Source organism: Zonotrichia leucophrys, chromosome 8, assembly GCF_028769735.1.
Source record: "Zonotrichia leucophrys gambelii isolate GWCS_2022_RI chromosome 8, RI_Zleu_2.0, whole genome shotgun sequence".
Taxonomy (NCBI): Eukaryota; Metazoa; Chordata; class Aves; order Passeriformes; family Passerellidae; genus Zonotrichia; species Zonotrichia leucophrys.
The window spans coordinates 11,823,921-11,848,968 of NC_088178.1; the positions used below are offsets into that span (position 1 = coordinate 11,823,921).

Here is a 25,048-nt window from a genome sequence, read left to right on the forward strand (position 1 = left end):
TCTTGTACAAAACAGCCATAAGCATCCCATGTCACTTCCTAAGCTACTTGTGCTGCACAATACTCTGAATGCATGCACCAGCAGTTCAGGAACACAAACTCTTTTGTGGCTTATCACTTAATTGGCAATTATAATCCTATAATTAACTACAGAAAAAAGCCTCTGGCAAAAAGCAGATGATTAATTCAAACATGAGTTATTTTATAACTCCTAAAACTAGTCAGCAGCAGCTTATCTGCAAATGCAGAAATAAACCCCACTAGAGAGTTAGTACCATCAGTTCCTGTGCCCGGTCTATCCCCCAGCCACCCAGGGGCCACATCAGTTTAGAAGTGACAGGAAATGGTTTCAATGCAGCCATCAATCTGATACTGCCTGGGACTGGCTGACACTCTTCCTCATAAAAAGGGAGAAGGCTAAAAAAATCCTGACTCACCTTGCTGCTGTAAACAGCCTGATATATTCTCCTAGTTGACAATCACTTACAGGAGTAGTGGTGCAATAAATGAGCTAATGAAAGTGTCACTTACAATAAGATGTCAGCGAGCCAAAAAAGCCAAGCCTGACTGGCACCCGTCCTGCCGCTCTTGACTGAATTCTTCAGATCACACTGCACTGTTAATTACAGCAACACAAGCATCTGCAGCAGCCAACCTATTCTTTTTATGAGAGCAGCAGATGGGCCACAACTGTGAGCAACAGAAAATAAAATCCAGTTGGATTCACCCCACCTTCCTTCTTGATACTCAATGCTTCTTCTCCCTATCTGCTCATCATCTAAACCCATCACTAAAATACCATGGATTTCACCATGTACTACAGGTGCCTTCACACAGCCTGAGCCCAACCAGCCCATCAGAGCATTCAGAAAGCATCGGACATGAGATTACTCAATCAAATTCTCTTAGATGTTCATTTCACAATACTTGTAATTCCAAGGATTAAACAGCATGTCCAGCAGGCCCTCAAGGAGACTCCAGCTACTGCAGCTAACTCTAGAAATACATTAATAATTCTATACTAATTCCCACCTCCTAAAAAGATAAATTAAGCAAACCATACAGCTACTTCTCTGAACAAAGTAGACCCAACTTTATGAGCCCTCTGCCCTATAGAAAGATGAAAGGTGTCCATTTATTGTCTACTGTGAGTCAAACATCTAGCTAAAATTCGACAGAAGCAAGACAGAATTAGTAATAAATCAAAGTATCTGTTAAAATTTTTTTTCTTAATTTAGTTCTAGAAGAAAATTAAAACTGATCCTTTCAACACTGTTAGGCAGCACTTACAAACTGCTTTTATAAAATCTGCCGCATAAAAAACATGTTCTTAAACTTACAAAGAAATAATTGTCTAATATTTCTGAAAACTCAAGCTTTGAATCCATCTGAAAGACATTTAAAACGTTTTTAATTACAAATTTTTAAAATGTGTTGTTTTCTTTTAAGATATACAGCATGTCAAAAATACTATCTACTTCCTGCACAGCTCTATTATTTTCCCTGTATTTAGGATTCATCACCTCACATGCCACTTCACTGATCAGCTAGGTTAGAGTGCACTTTCACTTTTTCAAAAGTCCAAATCACCACCTGTACAATCTCACCAGCTCCCAAAAGACAGTTGTGTGAAGCTGACAGTAAATTAATGGAAAGGATTCCAGCTTACTGCAGTGGGAACACATGCATGGGAGCTCACACCTAACAAAATGGCAGGGTGTGTGTTTCAAAGCGGATTTTTTAAACCATAGCAACTCGGTGATAAAGCCTGCCCTCTCCACAATCCAATAAAAATTTTAAACACAGATCACCTATGTGTATTTGAAGGTCTCATAAATCAGTTCATCCAAGTTTAACTCAGTCCAGATTCTGTTTTGCACTGAGTTAGCACACATACAGTGATACATTCATTTCACACAGGTATAACACAGGAGCTGGGCTCTTCATTGTCCTTCTTACAGCATTCCATTTTATGAAAAGAACATTCAGCTCTGTTCACCATGATGACCTTAGTGGCATAAGTCATCTTTTATAATTCACTTTTCCCTTCACATTCAGACTGGCTGCTGTATTCAAAGACTGGAGCTGCTTCATTTGTTTTGACATGTGGAGCTGCAAAGTGCACCTTTCAATCCATCACTCAGGAAGGATGCACTGGCAATGGCAGGAGAGGTCACTGAGCAGCCACCTCTCCAGAAACTGCAAAAGCAGCATCTGGAGTTAGAGCTGGGGTGCTTTTATTTCTCATACCATGATATGAAACTTGATTCATCTCAAATGCAGGGATTCTCATGGCTCACTCCAGGGGAATGAAGGGCTCTCACTGCTCTCAGTGTATAACTAGAATTTTAAGAGGAGTTGAAAAGGGAGGATTTTACTTTTCTCCAGGGCACTGGCACTCAGTTATGGCAGGAAAGAAACACCTATAGAAAAACTGAACTTCTGGTACTACTGGACTACTTCTTAGTCCTTAAGAGTAGGACTTCTGGTATATAGGTCCTCCCACACCTGTCCAGCTCTGGTTACACACTTAGGACCAACTGCTGGATTTACATTTGGAAGCAGCAGGGGTGCCCTTCCGTGACATTCATAACCAGCTCCTTAGGATGCCAATAAATACATTGCCCATATTGACACACTACACAGGAGTGATGCCTTTCTCAATAACAAACCAACCTGATTAAAACAAATGCACTGCTGCATAGCAAGCTAAGCTGTTTGATTAGGCATTTCTTTTATTTTATATTTATTTCTTTCCATGACAATAACTAAGGAACTGGACCAAAGCATGCTATCTCAAATCAAACTTAAACCTCTCTACATTTCTTTTTGCTCAATCTGAAAGATTTTATTCAAACAAATTCAGAAGGTTTTTGTTTTATTTTGAGTGATTTACCCTTTGCATCTTTTGTCATTTTTACATATATAAATGAGAAAATTAGTAAAACTGGAATATTGAAAATGCTATGAGCATGCCAAAGTGAAAGGGCTTACTTTAAGTCTCCTCTTTTTCCAGCCACAGGATTTTTTTCTACTTCTATTTAATCCAGAAAAATCACATCTAAAAGTTTCCTTTTCTACATGAAGGACTACACATGTAGCTACAAAAATCTCCTCTAATCCCCAGAGAGATAAATTAAGAATCCCTTCACTTCAGGGAGTTTTACACTGTGCCAATATAGTTCAGTCACACCTTACCATCCCAGGAAAAGGGCTCCAGCCATGGTTGCCACCTTCTGTTGATGTGGTTTCCTGGACATCATTTCACTCCCAACAGCACCACGGTGCAGCAGTGTTCCCTTCACCACCCAACATACAGCAGAAGCCTAGCGCCTCTTATTCACCACTTCTCCCCAGAGTTTGACTGGAGGGAAGGAAGGATGTTCCTTCACCTTTATCCCCTGAAGCCAAGCCATGCTCCTTCCAGGACAAGCGTAGCTGAAGCACACTGCAACTCCAGCCAAGAAAAGGCGCAGGCTCCTTTTATAGCAGGGACTAATGAGCACATCCACACTGACTTTCAGGAAGTCCTTTTTCTGGAGGACAAGTTAATCCAACTGCAATGGGGCAAGGGGGCCACAGCTCTCTATATCTGCCAGATGTAAGACAGTTTGTCTCACCTTGCAATCTCTTGCAATGTATGACACATGGAGTTTGTGTGGATCCTTAAAAATCAGTGACCTTTCAGGACACCTCAAACACAAAAATATCCCTCAGTGGAAGACAAGATACCCTAGCTGGAGAAGAGCAGAAGCAGAAAATGAACCTCCACACTCACAAATGTAATTATTGTCAGTAGCACCCAAGACCTAGATCTTTCTATTTAGACTGACAAGGAAATAAATGAATAATAAAATCTGTCACTAAATCTGGCTTTCAGTTCTGTTTAGCTCATTACAGAAAGTATTTATTTCCACCCTACAGAGCAAGGTAAACTATACCAGGGAACAAAAGGATGCTTTTAGGTCTTGATTGAACCACTAATGTCATCTAATTAAACAAAGGCTCAATGTATACCTCAGCACAAAAGGGCTTAACCAGAACATAACTTTTTTCTCCTAGTGCTTTCCTCACAGCTATAGAAAATGAAGCTCTGCTCCCCTCCTGCCCAGTAACCTTTTCCTTTCTGTGTTTGCCCCACCTGAGCAGTTCACAAAATGAAGTGTAATGACAACCACCCTGGCAGCAACCTGCAAGAGGCACCAAAACAAATCAAGTGCAGCAGTGCTCACTGGCTGACAGTTGTAATAAATTAAATTGCCTATTCCAATCCAATTCATTATGCCTTCCATGAAAAAAGGCCTAGATGTAAAATGAGCTATTCAAAACACATTCTGCATTTCTATTAATCTAGCAGAGTGAATTGTTTTCTATGCAGTAAAGCCAACAATGCTTGCCTCCACAGCACTGCATCACTGCATAAAGCTGTAGCACCCACCCAGGGAGAAAATAGAGGCAATGCAGGGAGCAGGAAAATGTCACCTTCGAGGGCTGCCTTAGAAGGTACCAGTCTGTGAAAAATGTGTTTCATTTGTTTAGATGCTTGCAGGTACCTGCCACATCTGTGTCATTTAGGTCCTAAATGAATCCAGTATCTTTTAATTTTCAGTGGTGGAAATTATTCTTCATTTTTGCAGCATTCAAATTTCAGACTGTTGCTCACTGCCACCTGCTGGAGTTCAGGGAATTTTATAGGTTGGAGAAAAGCTGTGGGCACAGCAGTGGGGTTTTATGCATGTTTTTATCTACCAGATCCACCAACATTATGTCTTGCTACTGTTTCAAAGGTAGGGTTATTTTCAGACTTTTTTTACCATTCAGTTTTATGTAAAAGATTTGAACTCCCTTGTCCCTGCAGAAGCTGGGTGAACATAATAGAAGGCAGAATGTGGTAACCTGACCCATACTATAGCTGTGACCAGGTGTTCATAAATATAAAGGGAGAAGCAAATATCAGAAGTTAATTTCACACAATTTCTATGTTCTGAGATAAGCAGAAAAATCTAACACTACTTTTAATATAGCTGTCTATTTAGTCAGTCTAAGGATAGCTGCCCTTCAATACTGTGTCTGTTTCAGCCCAGTTAACAGAGAGCAGTATGTTTCAAGCTCAGTCCCTGTGCCTAAGCTCATTTACAGAAGTTAAATGTAAACATTAATGCAGAAACTGCAGAGAGAAAAATATCCAGAAATGTAATGATCAGCACATGAAATGAGCTATTACTTGCCTGGTATCATCACAACACAAGTAGGATAGTAAATTGGACCCAAAAAAAGCAGACCTCATGTTAGAAGCAGTATAGCTACCTGAGTGTGGACTCTAAGTTCTTTAACCCTCTTGCCAACTCTGGTGCCCCAAAAAACACTGATAGGAGACCCCAAGGGTCATGAAATTCCAAATATTTAATAATGTATTACTGCTTCCTTGGGAGACATGAGGAACTGTTTCAGCTTCTCTTTTCCTTTGCTGAATAAAGTGTTATTTGGAGGTATTTGTTAAGGTTTCCCCAGCACTTTGAGCATAGTTTCAAGTTATTATGGAAACATCCTTATTATGCATAACAGGGGATTGTGTCAGACTCAAGTTACAAATGGATGCTGAGTACTGCAGAATTGCAGTACAAACGTCTTGCATTACCTGCTTAGACATGTGTGGTTCAGTACAGTGGATGCTGAATGTTCTGGATGCTCACAATGGCCTGAATGAAACATACAAGGTCTGAGAGCCAAAAATTCATCCAGACAGAGTCCTACCTGCTTATGGGGAAGGCCTAGCCCTGCATCCATGGGAGATTTGGACTGTGAATGGATGAATCCTTATTGACTTCACAGCCAGATCCCACTGCCAGGAGGCAGCTGAGCCAGTGAAAGGGCCTTTACTGCCTGCCAGCACAACCAAGCCTCAACCACAGCCTGGCATGTCAGGTCAGCTTGGTGCACAGCTTTTTTAGCACATAGCCCAAGAACACACTAAGCATTTGGAGTCTGACCTCTTGCTTCCAGAGCAGTCTGTACATTTCTGCATATTAAACTGTTGGAGGTCATGCCTTATTTGCTTCCTTTTCTTAGATTTTCAGCCTTCTCTCCCTATCCTACTGCACAGCATAACAGACACTGATCTTCTCCACAAGCTGCCAAAACTTACAGGAGCATGGGCACAAAACTTAGCTTTCCCCACAGGAGTTTTTTACATTCCCTCCAACACCCTGACCAGCATTCACCACAGCCAGAAATCACCAGAACATGAGGGAGTTCAGGAGTTTCTGTGAATCATTTGCTCAAGCCCACTCTTCCTGCTGTCTGTGAGGAAAGGAGTACTTGTCCTTAGAAAGACAAAGGCAAAGCATTTTGCTTCTGTGACAGGGCAGCAGCACGACAGCAGCTTCCTCAATCCCAATCCCTTCACTGCAGCACACTGTTCCCAGCACAGACAATATTCCCTAGAGCAGTTCAGATTGTGCAGCCGTGCTCAGGAGCCATGGCCAAGCACCCACTGCTCCAGATGCTCCTGCACAGATCAGGAGCCTCACCCACATCTGCTTCCAGGAGATGCCCACAACATCCATCCCTTTCTTAGAACCAATGGCCATTCCACTGCTACTTAAATGACGTTACACAGTCTGCCTTAATTCCAGCCCATAGTAAAAAAGATACTGTGGTTTCGTGGATTTCCAAAACTGCAACCTCAAGAAGGCCTTGTAGAATCTAGGGCTCACCAGAGTGGAAACAGAAACCTGAACTTCCCCACTGCCCATCTCTCTTTAAATTGTTAGCACTTAAGTATTAGCCAAATAAGTACCACAATTGTAATGAGAGATGATAAATAATGAATTAAACACTTAAAATATGCTTAAGGTAAGTGCATATTGCTGTGACAGTGCCCAGAGATCAATGAAGAATGGTCTCGTGGTGCCCAAAACTGTACAAATAAAAAATAAAGTGACAGCTACAGGTCTGACAAGCTCATGGGCTAAATAAAAAGCTTACAAGGTTAAAGAGATTCTTTCCATCGACTTCAGTAGATTTTAAGAGGGCTCGAGGGCATCTCTGATGAGACAGCCACAACAATCTCCCTGAGAACACACTCCAGGAGTTTCCTGTGCTTCCGCACTTCAGGATGGGAGCGGAACAGAGCTAAGTAGGCATTTAAAACCTGATTTGTAAAGGCATTCAAAAACTTAAACATAAAAGTACTTGGATCACAGCTTTTAAAAGGTATTGGGGTGCACAAGCGCCACTGATGGAAATCAGTCCTACAGAAGCTCCTATATTCAAATTCAAAAACATCAGTTCAAAATAATGAAAACAAAAACTTAAAATAGACCAACCAACAAACCCCACACAGCACACTAATGATGAAGTTGACAGCACTGCAAAGTAAAGCCTCATTCTTAGCTGCTTAAGAATGACAAGGGGTACACTTCTCATAATAACTCACTTCCATTTTGAAAGCATTCAGAATAACCACCTATCATCACACTACAGCTCTACACACAGAAATGCAGACCATCCTATGCCAAGGTTAGCAACATTTTCCCAATACCTGTTAAAGATACTTCAAGGAAAGCAGGAATTCTTGGTGCCCTATTAAACCAGTGGGACACAAACACGTACTGAACAATTTTACTGGTGGGATTTCAAACTATAGAAGGCAAAGTTGGTAAATCAAGTCTTGCTGAATAAAGTTGTTGAATCTGATTTTTTTTTTGTTCCCTGGAAGAATTAATATCACTGCTTTCAAAAGAGGATCTCAGGGGATGGAGGGTTCCCCCCAAATAAGTTTATAATGTCTTCCATTTTGGAATACAAATCAGGCCGTCTGCCGGTCACATGAATGTAACCCAGCATTCCCAGGATCTCTTCTTCTGAATAGAAACTTCCAAAGAAACTGTAGCATTGCATTCAATTTGAATAACATAAAGCATAAGGAGGCAATGAGTGACAGTTTCTGTGAGAAAAGAACTCTTCTAGAAGATATTATGTTTATGTATTTCCAGCACATGAGATTCCCAAAGTCACTGTTTGCAGACACCATGTATGTGTAGAAGGTTAACCAGAACTAGGGGCAGATATTTAAATTTATGAAGCTTGACAGCTTCTTCCACATTACACTCTTCTCCTCCCACCCTCAGAACTACATCCCACTTCTTTAGGCAGCACTGCTGCTTGGAGAGGTAGCTGGGAAAACTGAAGTAAGACATGTCTCCCAGCTGAGATTCTCAATTTCATTTTCCCAGTTGCTTTCCTTATTTATTTTGCACATCAGAAGCCCAGCTCTCCTAAGACCCTGTTCACTGCTCTCTCCAACAATACCTCAGAACCAAAACTCCCTTGACTGCAGCTTTTTCTCCTGTCATGTCCCCAGCCAGGTTTTCCAACAGCCCAGTGCCCCAGCAACTCCTCTGCAGTATCCCCAGCAGCAGCACATCTGAGTGCAGTGCAAGTACTGCCTGGAATACAAATATCATATACCACTGAAAATGCATTATAAAATACATCCACACAGAATAAAAGTGATGAGGATACATAGAAGAAAATCCCTAAAGGAATAATGTGATTTCTGTCTTAGTTTATGGACAAGGGGCTGGTACAATCCAGGCATGCTCCATAAGTTTTGACTATTAAAAACAAAAACTAAGAACTTCTCAGTAATTACATCATGGTAGCAATCTGCTTCAGCTGTTACTCTCACTAAAAGTAATTTAATTTCATGTCAGATACAAATACATCCAATTGTGTGCAAAACTGCAAGCACATTTAAAGCCCTGGCACTGGGTTGAGCGGGAACATAGTTTTCCAAGCGCCAACATAAATATACAGAGATAAGCAAAGAGAATACAAAAGCCTCTCCCACACAGGCTAAAAGTGTGTGTAAATGTGTGCTTAAAAAGGTTTACCAGCTCTGTGTTTCCTCTTACAGCTTGCTTTTTACAGATTTTTCATCTGTTAGTAGGAAAATCCAAAGCTAAAAGGTCCTATTAGTACTGAAAGGCATTATCAGCAAATTGTGCAGCTGTTTTAGAAAGCATATGTTTATGTGCTATTAAAGGTGTATCACAAATACTGACTAGATGGAATACACAACTTTCTAGCTATAAGGGACAATAAATGTTGTGGCTACTCTAATAACTGAGTAAAAATGTAAGGCATTGTAAGCTTACAGGGAAATGTAAGCTTACAGGGAAACTGAATTCATTTCAGCAAGGGATGGAAAGGAGGTCTAATGGCAAGAGAAAGGAGGAAGTGTGACAAGACAGAAAAGGGGATCTTCAGAAAATGAGTCAAAGAATTTCAGCACAAACAGTATGTAATAATAAGTAATTAACCATATATTTTGGCCACAGTAACAGAATAACTGAACATGATGTGATATTCATTAATCCCATTATGTATCAACTAGATTTTGTATATTAACTCAGAAGCACAAACTTTGCATGACACACAATAAGATGTGACCACAGAGTTCAGAAATACAAACCATAAACAGCTGCAGGTAAGAATTGCAAATTACGTCATTATTAGTCAGTCTTATCTAAATTATTGCTAGCATTGAGACGCTGATGGTTAATCTTCTAGGTCATTCCATAAAGCTCAGCCTCAAATCACCGAAGAGATCAAACCAAACCTGTGTTTGAATTCTGCTTTGAATTGCTAATAAGGTTTTTGCAGCATAAGTAACCAGCAAATTAGGATTCTCCAGAACAACCCCTTATATTCTTCCAAATCTTCCCAAACAGCAATTCACCAGAATGGCATCTAAACCTGAACAACACAGAGTCAGCTCTGATCCTGCCAGTGCTGACCTCTCTCTTCTCATTGTGCTGGTGTCACACATCTGCTGCCTGTTTGTACACAGATTATGAAGTCTCTGGGACAGGGATCCTGCCTTTGTTCTGTGTTTTTACAACATCTGCCACCTAGCAACTGACTACAAACTGATTACTCCTCACTGAAGAGAAAAAAATAGACATTATTGTCCAAAGAGAAGTGAGGCTTATTCCCTACTTTCCCTTTCATGGTCAGACATATTCTATAAAATGTTTTTCAAGTTGATACATTATTCATTTCATTTTCCCAGCCACCATGAGGCAATTCAGAAAGCCATTGTTTCACATACTAAGACTCCTCAAATTACTATAATTATTTTGCACTGCAACTTTCAGGATTCAAAGAGCTTATAAGGAAAAATAGCATGAACTGGAGTACCATTTTCACATGAAAACGGTTCTTGCAGCAAAATTAGATGAATATTGGCTGGGGTTTCAAAATCCATCATACATTGCAAATTACAAAAATAAAAATATTTATCTCTGCACTTGGCACCCCAGAAAATAAAATCAATTTCATATGTGTGATAATGGACAGAAGTCAAATTATCCATGCTTTTGAATCTCAGTCTTTGACATTAACATCTTAGAAAATTACCTACACTTACAGGGAAAATAATATTGAATTATTTTATTGTCAGTGTGTTATTCTCCATCCATTCTGTTCAAGAACACACCATCCAGAACAGTAAGGCAAATCTGATATTTGGGTTAGAGAACAGAAATCTCAGGCAAATTATGCCTGCCTCTGCAACAGTCCTTCATATTCACAGATTTCTGTTCCACTTTGTATTTTTACTTTGGTATTAAATGTTCCAGGCAGTCCCTAATAGGATGATGTGAGTACTGCTTATGAGTACATTACATCCCATACACCCTAAAGGTCTTTCCCTTTGGCATGTGCAGGAAACACTTCGATACTCTGGTAAGAAACTTGTTGGAACCTACTTCAGACTGGAAAAGATAGATGGACTTCCTTGTACAGAACACATTGCCAGACATTTCCTTGCTTTCATAATTCAGGGAACCCAGGCTCTGGAGATCTCAGCTGAGGTAGAATGAGGTCAGAAAGAGGTGTTTTCTTCAGTGGGATTCTTTTGGGTTTGAGGCACACTGGTATGGGAAAAATGCTTTTTCTAACCTTGTTTAGATCTTCTAACAGGCACTACTCAATCAGATTTACCAAGTCCATTCTTTGTCTTAAAGATGTATAAGGATGGCTTTGAAGATATTTATTCCTTAAAGCACAAAATGGCTCCCATGAGAAGCAATAATACCCTTCCATCAAAGACAGGAATATAGCCATCCCATATTCCCCAAACTGCATCTCACCTGCCTCACATTAAGGTATATCTATATTTGGAGAAAAGTCTCTCAGCAGCTAGATAAATGTCTTTATAGCAAAGAGTAAAGCTGAAGTGATTTCATATTTGATAGACTGAATGACACAGTACCATGGGGAATGCATTTTTTGTGGGGGGTTTCATAGGAACACATATCTCCACATCCATAAGTCTGGTAGGTAATGCCTTGGCTGTGATGGATCCCAGCACTTTACATCCCACAGGTTTGCAGTGACCCTATAAAATTACTTTCAATCTTGCTGAAGTTGCAGTGGCAAGAAATATTTCTGACAAATAACCAGGAACCTGGCAGCAGGTCTAATAATGTAGTGTCAGGTTTCAAATGCTGCAGTTATCAGTCAGTCACATCACAGAGCAGGTCATGCATAGCAAAGAGATGCTTTATTAGCTTAAAGGAATATGCAGCATGTAGAAAATGATAGAATGCAACTACTGAGCAGAAGCCAGAACTGAAGCAAAATCCCCATCATGGCCCAGATAATGTGTGCCAGTCACAATCTTACTGGAGATCCATCCTAACCAGCACACATTAGTTAACAGCACAACAATTCAGAAGCCATCCAGGCTCAAACCTGAATTTTGTCTTCTTGAGGTGAAAAGAGTAAACAGACAAGGAGGAAATTGATACACTTCCCTGAAAATGCAAGTCATTAAAAAAAACCATAACAAATAAAGAACTTCTCTGAGGCAATTTTTCACACTAAGACAGTGACCCTTGTCTTTTTCCAAAACAGACCAAAGCACTTCTCCAGACAATCACAACCAAGTGCAGGCCTTTTATTATTCAAGAGGCATAAAATGGTTATAAAGAGAGGAATGCAATCTTCAGGGATATAAAAAGGAATGACTAGAGGTCAGGGGCCTCCTTTACTAACAAGCAGTGAACAACTGCAATTCACTATTGTTGGGCTACTTTGTGCAAACCAAACATCTTAATAAAACACATTGTATATGGTGCTAAGCATTTATGAGGTGAGCTGCCTCTATGGACAGTCCTCCGCCTTACTCTGTCTTCCTAGCACTTTGCTGTAAGATTCAATACTTCTTTTAAAAGAATTGTTGAGCTGGTGGCAAATGCTAGATATTAAAAGGGTTTTGTTACAATCTCTCATTTGTTGCAGGAAAAACAAAGAAAAATATTCAAATAGCTGCACAAGAAAAAACAAACTTGTTCTGTCTCACTTGATACAGCAATGGATACAGGAATGTCATATTTGTGATCCCTTATGTGTGATACAAATGTTGGACAACATCCATAAGTGTCAAGGTACTGATAGATATCAAAGAAATATTAAATACCCATGACTTTCTATTTGCAGGATACATTAGAATCAAATTCACTTTCCTCCTGCTTAATTTAAAAATACTATTTCAAGTTCCAATGTGATTCAGAAATCTTTTCACCAGAAGCAATAGAAGGTGGGAATTTTTGTCCCCTTCTCCTCCCTACATCAGCACACCTGAATCCCTGGGCCCTTAGGAATATGGAACTGATATCACTGCAGCAGTACAGAGATTGGGAGAAATCTTCCGAGCCAAAACTGGGCTCATCACAGAAGGGTTGTTAACAGTAAATGGGAAATGCATCAGAACCAAGGGTGGAACATTAGAACATTACCCAGAGCATCTGATGAATATTTTTTTCTTCTTTGTTGGCAGAAAAAAAAAATCTACATAATAAATCTGATTGCCTTGAAATTGATTGCAGCTACTACCCCAACTCCTTGTTTCCCTCATCAGTCACCCCAGCACCCTGAAACCTGCCTTACCCAATCTATCCCACATCCTCTTGCTGTTCTCCCAGAGGTGCCGGCCTCATGTCACTGATACCCTGCTCTAGCTCAGTGTCACCAACTGATGAGTGCCACACAAGGGACACCCCCAGAGCACTCAAGAGAGCTCTCCCTGCTGAGGGCTTTCTCAACAGCTGCCTGTGATTGGTGAGTGCTGGCGGAGGAACATACCCATCCTCAAGGGAAACAATGCCAGAGAAACAGCACAGAGCTATAAAACAGTACTGACACTGAGACCCCTCCTGCAGAAAGGTAATTCACATCTTTTGTGGGCCATATTCTGCAAATAGATTAAAAACAGTATTTAATGAGCAAGATCAGTATTTTCAAGTGGAGGCTATAAAGCCGGTCATCTCCATTTGCACTGAGGACTTGAAGGAAACAGCCTAAACTTCTGAAGTGCTGAGAACCATCTGCTCTTATTTGCCTCAGTAGTTATGAAAAATAAACTGTTTAATTACATACTTTGGCACGGACCTGATTGGCTAACTTCTGACTGCATAAGTAAAAAAAAAAAGTAGTGTCTGAAGTAGAATGATCTCACGTTCAAAGAAAATATTGCTTCCACTCACCATTTGGCCTTCTCCACGTCCTTCATTCAGTTCCAGAGTAACTATTTAAAACAAGTCTTTTACCCCTCCCATCTAATGCTATAATATCAGTAAAAGCTCATATTTAAAATGACAAAAAAGTTTTCTCCCCTCCAAGAGAAGCAACACCAAAACACAAAATTGTACAGTGCTCATTGCTAGAACTATCAGTATCATGAACTGAAATATATGCAATCAAAAAAATACCTCAGACTATCATATTTTTCCAGGCACGCCTCTATCACAAAATGAAGGGCAATGTGGAGATATGTAAACTAGCAGAAGCACTAGTAGGACATAGATATGGTGCAGTGAAGCATCATAAAGCCTTATATCACACTACTGCACCCAGGCTGAGCTCTGCCATCAATCCAGGCTTCCTGGCTCTGATACTGTCTTGTTCTGCTGTGGCCACACCAATTATATTCCGCTTTATTGCTGTGAAAAGATGCCTTTGATTCTTCAGGGGAGAACTAGCTCAGACTTGCAAAGGAACCAGTAAAATAAGAATAAAACACTAAATGTAAGAAAGAGGACAGTTTTAAGCATGCAGCATTGTTCTTATTACTTTGTGTAGAACTATACTTTTTAAGTGCACACAAACACACACAGGTAAGACACATGGTGGGTTTGGAGGGGTGAGTTTCTTAATGCTGCTATAATTCTGAAGGATCTTGAGCTTAGATTTGAAGCTGCTGCCCGGAAAGGTCAGTCTGAACTACAGACTATATACACCATCGTTGACATTGTATTTCTTAATCATATTGAAGCCCTAATCCCCACCAACACATCTACAAGCTGCTTCAGCACTAGCAGCTTATAGGGTGACAAAGATGTTTGAGAATCTACAAGGGTAATCAAATGCATTTACATGGTCTCAAGTGATAAGCTATCTCTATGTCGGAAACCAGTAAAGTTTGAGGTACAGCTGTCATTTCCCATCAACTTTTGGCTCAAATGCTTGGGTTCTTTTCCAAAGGAGAGGAGCCTTGGCTAGGAAATGTGACATGGTCTGACAGGATTCAGGTGGGGATATCAGAAACAAGAGAGCAGGGCATCGGAGAGTACATCTGCCTCCAAAAAATCAGCCATTCCAATGCTTGGCTAAGAATAAGTCAAAAATCTCCCCCAGCTGGCAGATATCAGCCAAGAAATGAGAATAGTACCTATGCCAATCAAGATAAAGATAAAGAATATTTTAAGGAAGTTTTGATAGTGTCAAAAGATAATGATTTTTACTCAAAATAATGTCATTTTTTCATGGATTCTTAATTTAAAAAAGCATATGACATAGCTTTGTGCTTGCATAAATTGTTAATTTAATTAGTCATACCAGCATACCTAGCTTCTAAACAGCATCATTTTCCAGTGAATCACAAAGTGATTAACAAGTCTTTATTGTTTGTTTTGCCCTTGAGAAAACAGGTTCTCAAAGAGGCATAATGCATTATTACCTTTGGGTACATTTTAGGCACATGACAGCTCAGAATGAGACACCTTTTCCATAGATTTTTCGTGTCCATATCCAGAGCTCTTAAAACAGACCTGTCCTTCAGATAAACAGCAGCACTAACAGGAATATTTGCTTCTATAGTCTATATTAAAAAGCTGCTAAATCAGAAGTAGAAACACTCAGTTACACTGAAGTACAGTATTCTGAGTTCAGATAGAAAATAATTTCCTTTTTGCCAAGGAAATGTACATCAAAATTAACAAATAATTGCTATTTCAACCCAATGTGCATTTCTTGAACAAAATATGCAATCATACTCCACTGCAAACACTGAATAAATTTTCTTCCTCAAAAAAATTCTATCTTTTTGGGGTGGTGCATCCCTTCCCCCTTCTATGCTACTCTGTGGTCTGAGAAACGCTTGCTGGACTTGGCCTTGATGAGCCAGTTCTGCCTCCCTTACAGAGATAAAACTGTTTGTGAGAATGTATTGCAACCCACATGAGGAGATGGTTCTCTTGGTAGAAGAACACTTCTTTTATCCCATCCTTCCATTGCCTAACTCAGCTCACTAGATATTTCCTTGAATAATTGCCACTACACAACTGCTAAGAGGGGGGGAAATGAGAGCAGAGGACTGCACTGGTTTTGTCAGGGGTACACTTGATTTTCCACAGAGTAGCTGGTGTGGAACTGTGTTTTGGATTTGTCACCAAAACACTGTTGCACAAATTGAAAACTAAGGAATCTTGTATTTGTTTCTACAAAATTTCAGGATATTTGATACTGAAATAATTCCTTTCTAATGCTGTTTCTCAGTGAATTGACACAGCAGCAAAAAGGAGTATATCTATACTATTACAGCGTCAGCATGAATTCATTGGCAGGCAGGAACTGTATCCTTGCCTCTCCAAAGTTTGTCTTCCCAGGTTTTATGGAGTGATTCAAGGCAAGAATCCAGGTTAAGATCGTGCAATGTCCTATCCATAGAAAACTCATGTGCCTAAATAGCTTTAAATTCTTTAGCACCAGCCATTCTCTACCTGAATTTTTGTCACCCTTTTGATCCTTAGTCTGTTGCTCTAAACAATGCTTTGCTGTGCTTCTCTTCAGTAGGGACTATCAGAGAACCCACAGCTTGGTCTTCATCCCATGTCCTTCCAAGCATGGCATGTCTGCAGTATTTTCCATAGGAAAAAGTGTAAAGCAATTGTAATGCAGAGTTTCTTCCATTTGCTTTTCTGAAAGCCTTTTTTTTCTTTTTTAACCTTTCTGGTCACGCAAAATACACACTTCTTCCCAAGTCTCATGTTTAGTGAAGTATAAGATTACACACAAACAGTTTCCAAATCTCTACTCCCTAAACCTGCAGCCAGAAATACAGTCTGGATGGAAAACACCTCACAGATATTGTTGCCATGGCAAAGCTTAATACAAGTTTAGAGACTGGGCATGCAGCCAAAAAGAAAATGAGGAGAGCTGACACATGACATTTCCCCCTTTGTTTTTTTCACATAATTTGCTTTCTGCAGCTCATCTCAAGAGCACAAGAAATGTTTCAGCTTCAATTATCTCCACAGGAGCTTCATTTTTCCCCCCTTTCCTTTTTTCCTCTAAGAAAACAATCAGAGCTATTGTGACTTTTTGGGATTTTTTTCATTTCAATTCCCAAACAATTATATATGCTCATTGCAAATAATTCCTAAAAATATTGTTAGCATATGTTCCATTGATTTCCTCTTTATTAAAATAAACTAGATTTGAAGATGGGAACACAAACCTAATGGCTTCTCTTCAACAACAGTTTAATTTTATAGCCATTAAGGGCAACATTTTCAGGGGGGAAAAAAGTACCAGTATATGGTAAAACACATTTTAATCTTTTTCATATCATTCTAAACTGAGCTTACAAACCCTGACACTTATTGTATCACTGTTTAAGTCCCATCATTTTCAGCCAGTGTTGGGCAAGGCCGATATAACCTGATCCAGCAATTGCATCCAGCTAACTTTAACATAAACTGTACAGTAAAATTCCAGTATCTTGAAATATAGAGATTCTATATAAGGTATAGAGCCTCCAAGCCCTCTGATCCATTATTTTGTGAACTTGGCCAAAGCCATCACTCTGCAGGGGTTCTGGTGGCACAAGGAGTTGGTGGCCACTGCCAGCCCAGTCCTGGAGCAGCCCTGGCCCAGGTGGGGCTGCCTCTGCCCAGTGCTGCTGAATGCCTGACTCAGCCCCACTGTGCTCCCCAGCTGCCTCTTCCCTTTCTAGCCCCAAGACACCTGAGCAGAGCTTTCAGCAGTCACATGAGCACAGCCTACAGAATGCTGCACCTGCTGCATGTCTGAGCCCTGTTGGCATTCTGCCACAATTCCAGAAAGCTTCTCTTCTTTGGATAGCAATGATGCTAAAGGTTGAGCACATCTGGTCTGCTATAACAGAAAGCAAATTGAACTTAGCATCTGGTACCTATAACCTGGTCATACATCTTCATTATTCCAAACAATCAATTCCATAAAAACTTCTCCTTTCAAATATTCTGAGGTTTTCATTTTATTCAAACTCCAAAACAAAATTTAGAGTATCTTTTACATGAATGAAACTTTAGCTCCCAATTGATTTTAAGAAATCCATTACAAAACAAATAACTTCATGGCAAAAAGGAAAGGTTTGAGCTGTTCCACTGTATTCTGTACATCACAGTAATTAGTTGGAGGCCTAGATGTCTGAACTCTTTCGTAAGATGTAGGCTGTCAGACATGCCTCTTAGCAGGATTTGTAGCAAACAAGTAAACCCTTGGTGAAGCATTCTAAAACTCAGAAATACTTTAAACCCACAGCCTCAATGAAATAAAATTGTGAGGCAGGAAAGTAATCAGTAGGCTAGTGCATAGAATAAACTTGTACAGCAGGTGTAAGGTGGACAACCCTTTGAAATGCTGAAGTTCTCAGTAGCAATATTAAATTAGAAGGAAATAAAATAGAAACATGAGCCACTGATTCATGATCTTGAGTTTATAGAGAAGGGCTGGTAGTCACTACCCTTAACTACAAGGACAGCCATTCTCCTGTCACATGGAAGCAATCACTTATTGGCAAAAGCACCTGGAGGGATGCTACAAAGCATAAATGCCACAGGCAGGCATTTCCAGTAAGATCAGGAGTTGTTTCACATCAGTGGTGACAGTGTTCATCTGAAATGACTCAATGTGGACTAGGTTGAAAAAAGCACCCTATAACCTGATGGCTTTATGAACATAATGAGAACACTGCATGGCAGTACAGGAGGGTTCACAACTGCTGCAATCTATTTAGCCATCTGTCCAGCAAAAGGTCACTGTAATTAACAGTTTAAAGACACATACTGACATGGAAAAGTAGAGGCCAGACTTCACATAAAAAGGGAATCTAAATCAAGAAAATAAATGCTTGGGTTCCAGAGATAACACCATTAATTTCTTCCAGAACACAGATCCATTCCCATATAAAGTGCTGTAGAAAAAGCTTAACTCAGTCCTTCACAAAAAGGCTTTAGCAACCCCATGAGGCAAGTAGAAATATGTTAAATTCTTATTGAGTGAAAAATACATGGGTATTTTCATGGGTATATCCATAAAATCCAGCAGTTAATGAGAATGTAATATCTGCCAGCTGCCATAATCAAGACACAGCAACTCAACTAGTTTAAATACCACAGTTAAAGAATGACCACCTGCCAAAGCACATTTAACTTCAGGTACCATCTCTGCAATTGACAAAATAGACATCCATTCCAAAGATAATCCTAAAATTACCATTTTCTCACTTAGTGGATTTATGTGATTTAACATGCAGTCATTTTCTCATTAAGACCTAAATATAAAGTACTTGAACAAGTGATTGCTGTATTCAAACCATTTCAGAGCACTTCTTTAATCGTGTTCCTGCCTGTGGTACCCAGAACATGCAATGATTTGCTTTTAAAAGCCAGCATGCTGTAGGAGTCAGGGATCCTCAAGCTGCTTCCCACATCCAGTTGCTGCAGGAAGTAGCTGCCCACTGGGGCCTGGACAGGTCCAGCATTAAAGCCAGTCAGCTTTTCTGCAGCCTCCCCTGCAAGCAAGGTCACCACTGCAGAGACCCCATCTAAGCCTTTGAAAACCTGGACCTTCAATCCTTTGGACCTGCTCTTGTCCTCTCAGAGTTCTGGTTTATCAGATAACCCTGGAGCAATGACAATTACACATCCTGAGCCAAGGACACAGTCACTGCCAGTGGCCTTGCACCTTCCCCAGGGCAGCTGGAAACTGCTGTATGACCAATATACACACACTTCCACAGCTGAAGGAAGGGAGCAGTGATTGCCAAAGCCTGCTGATTAGCTAACACCAGACAGGTAACAAATGATATCATTTACTGGAGGGGAAAAAAAAACCAAAACAAAACCAAACCAAAAAAAAACAAAAAACCCACCAATTCAATTTTAAGAGCAAAGTACTTTTCCTTACAGAAATGGTGACACATTAAAAAACCGGATTTACAGAGGTAGCAGATTTTCTCATGTAAATGGATCCTAAGTGCATCTGAGATATTAAAAAAAGAAATCAGAGACAGTCAAGTTTTTTAAATTTACTGTTCATAGGCTCCACATTATTTACTTGCTAAGGTATCAAACTGCTACAGGAATAACCATGTCTAAATACCACCTTCCCAACCTCAAAACAGCCCTTCTCAAAAGTCACAAAACAGTGCAGCTTTCAGTGAAAACTAGCAGAAAGCTAATAGCCAGATCTCTTTAAATATAAGTGTATTCTTAATTTCCATTTGCTACAGTAAAGTGTGACAGACACAGGCTGGATCATGAGGCTTGTGAAAATCAGAACACCCCCTGAATTCTTAAAGAGCTTTCAGGGGTGCCCAAATATTTCTGGCACACAGTGAACAAAGTCTGAGATATGACATGAAACGAAGATGTTTTTAGGAATACCATTTCTATTCCTCACATTCCATGAAGGCATAGAAAATGATGCCACATATATCCAGCCCTAGCTTGTAATGATGGCACTGCAACATGAATTTTGAGAGGGGTTCCTAAACAATATATCTTTAATATAGTTCACCAAAATGATGATACTCATCTATCAGAGCAACCTAGGTGACACAGGGGTTTGGGGTGGAAGAGGACAGGACAACACTGCATGAAGCCAAACCTTCAAGTACCAAGGCACTGAAAACTAACAACTGCATTTAGAAGTCCATTCCTACCCTAGTTATCTGACCATTCATAATGAAAACAAACTTAGCCAGGCACTCTGAGTGATTTCACACAACTATCTCTAATTACCTGTTAAAAAACTTATTCATTAGTGACCACTGTGTTACAAGAGGGTTTCAGAAGCTGGGACTGGCTGGAAAGCAGTACATTAACTAAAAATGCCTTCCTAATCAGAATTCATAAAATAACTTGTACAGCTCTGTTCTCTAATAAATAACAAACCCTGTGTTGAAATGCTTTCTTCCTCTCATTCACAACAACATGAGATATGGTATTTCAGTCCTGTTCTCAATAGGCATCCATAATAAATATATACTGAATAAATGACATACTCTTCCACATCTAGAGAAAGGCCATTAGTGAACCAAACACTGAGAGACCTCTGGACACCAGTAACTAAGAACACAGCCATTCTCTTCAGCTTTCCATTTCTTTTTGACCTGTTTAGTATTTGGGAAAACACCCTAAAACTTTAAATAATAGTTTTGAAATTGTCCAGTGATTTAGGATTACACAGAGTAGAATGCTATATTATTCAGATATTTGTATCCCTTTAATTAAAACTTATGACTTCATAGCACAAGAAAAGTTTGTCCTTGAGGTGAGATCACAGAAACAACCTACCCAACAAAGGTGTTTGCAGGTTACATGAAATGCCAAGAACATTTTGAAGAGCATGTAATGGATGTTAGAAATAAAGTTGCCTCAAGTTTTCCTCTTCCCCCACAAAATTATTTCAATGACAAAAAACTCCTGCTGTTGAGAATGAAAAACTAAGTCAATAGTCACATAGCCAAAGCAACAAAAATCCTCAGGTTTAGAAAATTAGTATGGCCTTGGAAAGAGCCAACCCACAGGTGAGAGCAGCCACCCCCTCACTCAGCTGTGAGCAAATCCTTAAGTTGCTCTTATTGGTTTTCCCTGAACTTACTGAAGGCACTGCTGGTTTTTTGTCTTGGCTTTAGACAACAAGAACTCCCTATATGGGGGACTTTGTCTCTTCACAGAAATCAGTCTCTATATAGAAGTTCCACAGAATTTTTTTAAGCACTTCACAAATAACATCTCCATACAAAATGCTTACTTCCATACAAAATGTTTACTTTACCTTATGTGAACAATCCAAACAAGCATAATATCCTCTGTGAGAAAGGCAGGAGAAATCTGCATGCTTTTCCTCCTCTGCAAATTATGCAAGCACCAACACAACCCCCCTGGGACTACTCCATTAGCATCAGGTTACATTGAAGCAGCATCAAAAGCCAGAATACATCTCCTTAAATCATGCAGCACACACTCTGCACACTGTGCCCAATTGCAGAAGTACAGAAAAACAAAGGGGCAGCTTCTAATGTCACAGCTGACTTAAGTGTGATTCAAAGAGCTCACTGAGGTCAAAGGGGGGAAAGGGCTGGCATAAATCTCAATGTAATTCCACTGAGTTGTGTGTGAGCACAGCTCTTGAGGCAGATTACCTGCCACAACATGGCCTCTCAAGCTCCTCTTGGAGTGCACTAAATTCCCAGCTTATAAAATTACCATGACCTATCAGCTGTGGTAGTTTAGACCCACATCTGCTCCCACCATGTAGTACTCCACATCCCACTGCAAGTGACTCTGAGTGCAGGTACCTCTAGGCTGGCTGCTGCTCCATAACCACAGCGACCCAGGCAGGGAAAATCCATTTGCAATTGTTTGTAGCCACAGTCTCAGCACTCCCAGGTTCAGCTGGAGTCAGCCTGAAACAGTCTTCTTTATCCTGTGGGGTTGAAAAAAAAGCATCCTTTCAGAAAAATAACACAACAGGAGCCCACAGCAAGCTGCTGCTAAGTGGGTGGCTGAAAGGGTCACAAAAAGGTCCTCCAGATCAAAGAGCAGAATGATACCTCTAAGACAGCCAAGAACAAATCAAAGCAACATAGGCAGACTTCTGGCAACAATGAAGCTGCTGGTCAATAATAGAGGGCACAGAGAGAGCCACAATACACAGGTAAATGAGGATAGGAACTCAAACTGATGGGGTGGGGAGGAAAACTTCAACTGCTACTCTGGTTCTCAGATGAACACAAGAGCCAGAGGCAGCCTAAACCTTGGAATTTTGTGCATCCTGGGACAGGTTCCACTACACACTGGGGCTGGGGAGGAGCATTTCACAGCACTGCACCTTTCAACAATATGAAACACATATCACAGCACCTTAAGAGTGTTGCACAGCATTCTAACAGGGTATTTCATGTTGCACAATGCATTAATAGACAGAAGAGACTATTTGGGGAGAACATGATATAACAGTGATTTGCATTCACATGAGAATTCACCAAAAAAAAAGAGGTATTTATGTGGTAGGAATAAGAGGCAGACACTTAGTCTCTTCTGTTCAAACCATTTTTTGTAGAACTGTATTCTACCATATTTCCCCAAGACATAAAATGGAATTTTAAGAAGTAGTGTTATATAATGGTGATGGCATTGCAAAGCAGACCTGCCCTGCCACTTGCTCTAGACTAGACCACTGTGCTTTTTCTGTACCTCAGGGGAAATAGTCTGGTAAAGTATTTTGTTCTGTATCTTTTTGTGCTCTTTTTTTACTTCTAAACAGCCAACCCACTGATTTCCTTAGTATACAAAGAAAAAAATTAATTAGTTCTTCAAAATAGATTCCTACACTGTTGCCAAACTCATTAATGCAAACTGAGCCCTTCCTACACCACCTCTCACACTCAGCAAGCTCCCCCCAGCCCTGCTGCCCTTCCCAGAGCCAAGCTCTCCTGAACAGGCACACACAGGCATATTAAATGCACACCACATAAAGACACAGGGGGTAAATTTTCTTTCAAATACAGGCTGTAAGAGAAGAGGTGTTAAAAACCAGAATCTTTAGTTTCAATACTGGGAAAAGTCCAAAGGGGTGGTAACACAAATAAAAGATTTTTTTCTTAATCTGTGCTGGAAATTGGAAAGAATAACAACCATCTGCTACTTTCAGTTTTCTTGTGGACACTGTATTGAATGATGCAGTGTTTTGCCTTTCAGTGCTTCAAAAACTGTGCAAGGATCTGCAGGGGAAGCTGAGAGGAAAGGAATAACGAGACTGAAGATGGCCCCGATGTCTGAGGTCCAGACAGCTCAGCAAGGGAGCTCGGAGCTGCCAGGAAGGCAGTGAAGGGACACAGCAGGACCCAGCAGAGCCACAGAGCCAGCAGCCTGAGTGCTCAACAGCTCGCTGCAGAGAGCCTGCCTCTGAGCCAGGGCTCGGTGGAAAATAACAGCAAGAAGGAGCTCAGAGCAAAAAGAGCACTTGGCCTGAGACCATGCTGCAGGCAGGGACTGTGCTTCTCCAGGAGCAGCTCGCTGCAGCCCCTCAGTGCTGGGAGCAGCTGGCCCCAGCCAGTTCCTGCCCCCACCAGCCCCTGGCACTGCTCAGAGCCCTCAGTGCCTCCAGCCATGCTCTGGTGCCCTGCCACAGCTGTCCCACATCCCTGCAGTAGGCCAAGCTGAAAGCAGCTTGCAGAGCAGAAACCTTTTTCTGCACCTCATTTTTTCCAAGCACTGGCATATTCCTGTACTGACTACCTAACTGTGAACTCCCCTACCATTTATTTCCAACTTCCACCACTTTAACTTGAACTTGACTCAAACGTTTGGGTGTGTGCCCCAAAACAACCACAAAAATTGTAGTAATTCCATTCAATAAAACTAAAGAACAAATGCTAAAAACTTTAGTGTACTTGCATAGATTCAGGTATTCAACAGATTCAACAGCCAGACCTACCAAAACCAGCTGAAGTTATCAAGCACAAAAAAAAAAAAAAAAAAAAAAAATCCATGTAAGCATACTAAATAATATTTAGAAATTCCAAAGCATTCTTCTTGACACTTCATAAGCTAGTTCCAATATTCTGTGGAAGCACTGAAGAAAAATGCTCAAATAAATATTAAAATTCACTTTAAAATAATACTAAACAAGTTTGTTTTACTTAAAATTTCATTAGTTTTGAGAAAAATGTCTATTAAGAACTCACCATACTGCATTCCCATTATCTTTTCAACTTTAGTAATTTTTATTACAATATAAATGGAGCATAAAAAGTTGAAGGCAAAATTCTAATAAGCACACACACAAGCTTTTCATAAAAAAGACATTGTAGAAAGTATCTCACATACCAAACACAAAAATACAATTTGAATTTGTAATGAAACCAATTATGGTTTCATGAAAATACTCAAGAAATAATACTCCAAAATGCTTTCATGAAACATTACTGTTACATCAGACAACGTCATAAAACACTAAAAATTACATACCATAGCCACAACTCCAAAAGTCACTAAAACCAGCTCCATACTCACAGCAAGTGTCCTCAAAGCTCTCTCAACATCTTACTAACTCCCCACCTCTCCAGCATTTAACTCCTCTCACAAGCCCAAACCATCCTGCAGCTGTTATATACCCACCCAATTTGTTTCTGTGATTGAAGTCAGCTGCAGGCAATTGAGACTAATGATGATCAGGTGATCAGAGTCTCCCAGAATAACAAGGGCCATGACTGACATTCTCATCCATGGCAACTGGGGAAAACAAATGAAAAAAACCAAGACCATGCTGGACCCCACCACCATGAGCCTTTCTTCGTGAAGGACCCAGCTTCTGATCATTTAGGACTTAATTGTTATTGCTCAAAAGTTGGAACTTCACTGACTTTCACAGGGCAACATAGCCTAGCTCACTAAGCCCCAAGGAGCTGCCGACATGTCCCAGGC

General features: G+C 40.3%; 1 long non-coding RNA gene across 2 annotated transcripts in view; it reads right to left on the reverse strand.

Moving 5' to 3' along the window:
• LOC135451148 (uncharacterized) overlaps positions 1-24,698 on the reverse strand; it is a 64,191-nt gene extending 39,493 nt beyond the window's left edge. For both annotated transcript variants that reach the window (XR_010441232.1, XR_010441233.1), the window contains exons 1-2: positions 24,593-24,698; positions 21,919-22,046 (exon numbers count right to left, since the gene is read on the reverse strand). This is a non-coding gene — a long non-coding RNA (uncharacterized LOC135451148). The remainder of the gene's footprint in view (positions 1-21,918; positions 22,047-24,592) is intronic.
• Positions 24,699-25,048: the final 350 nt, after the last annotated feature.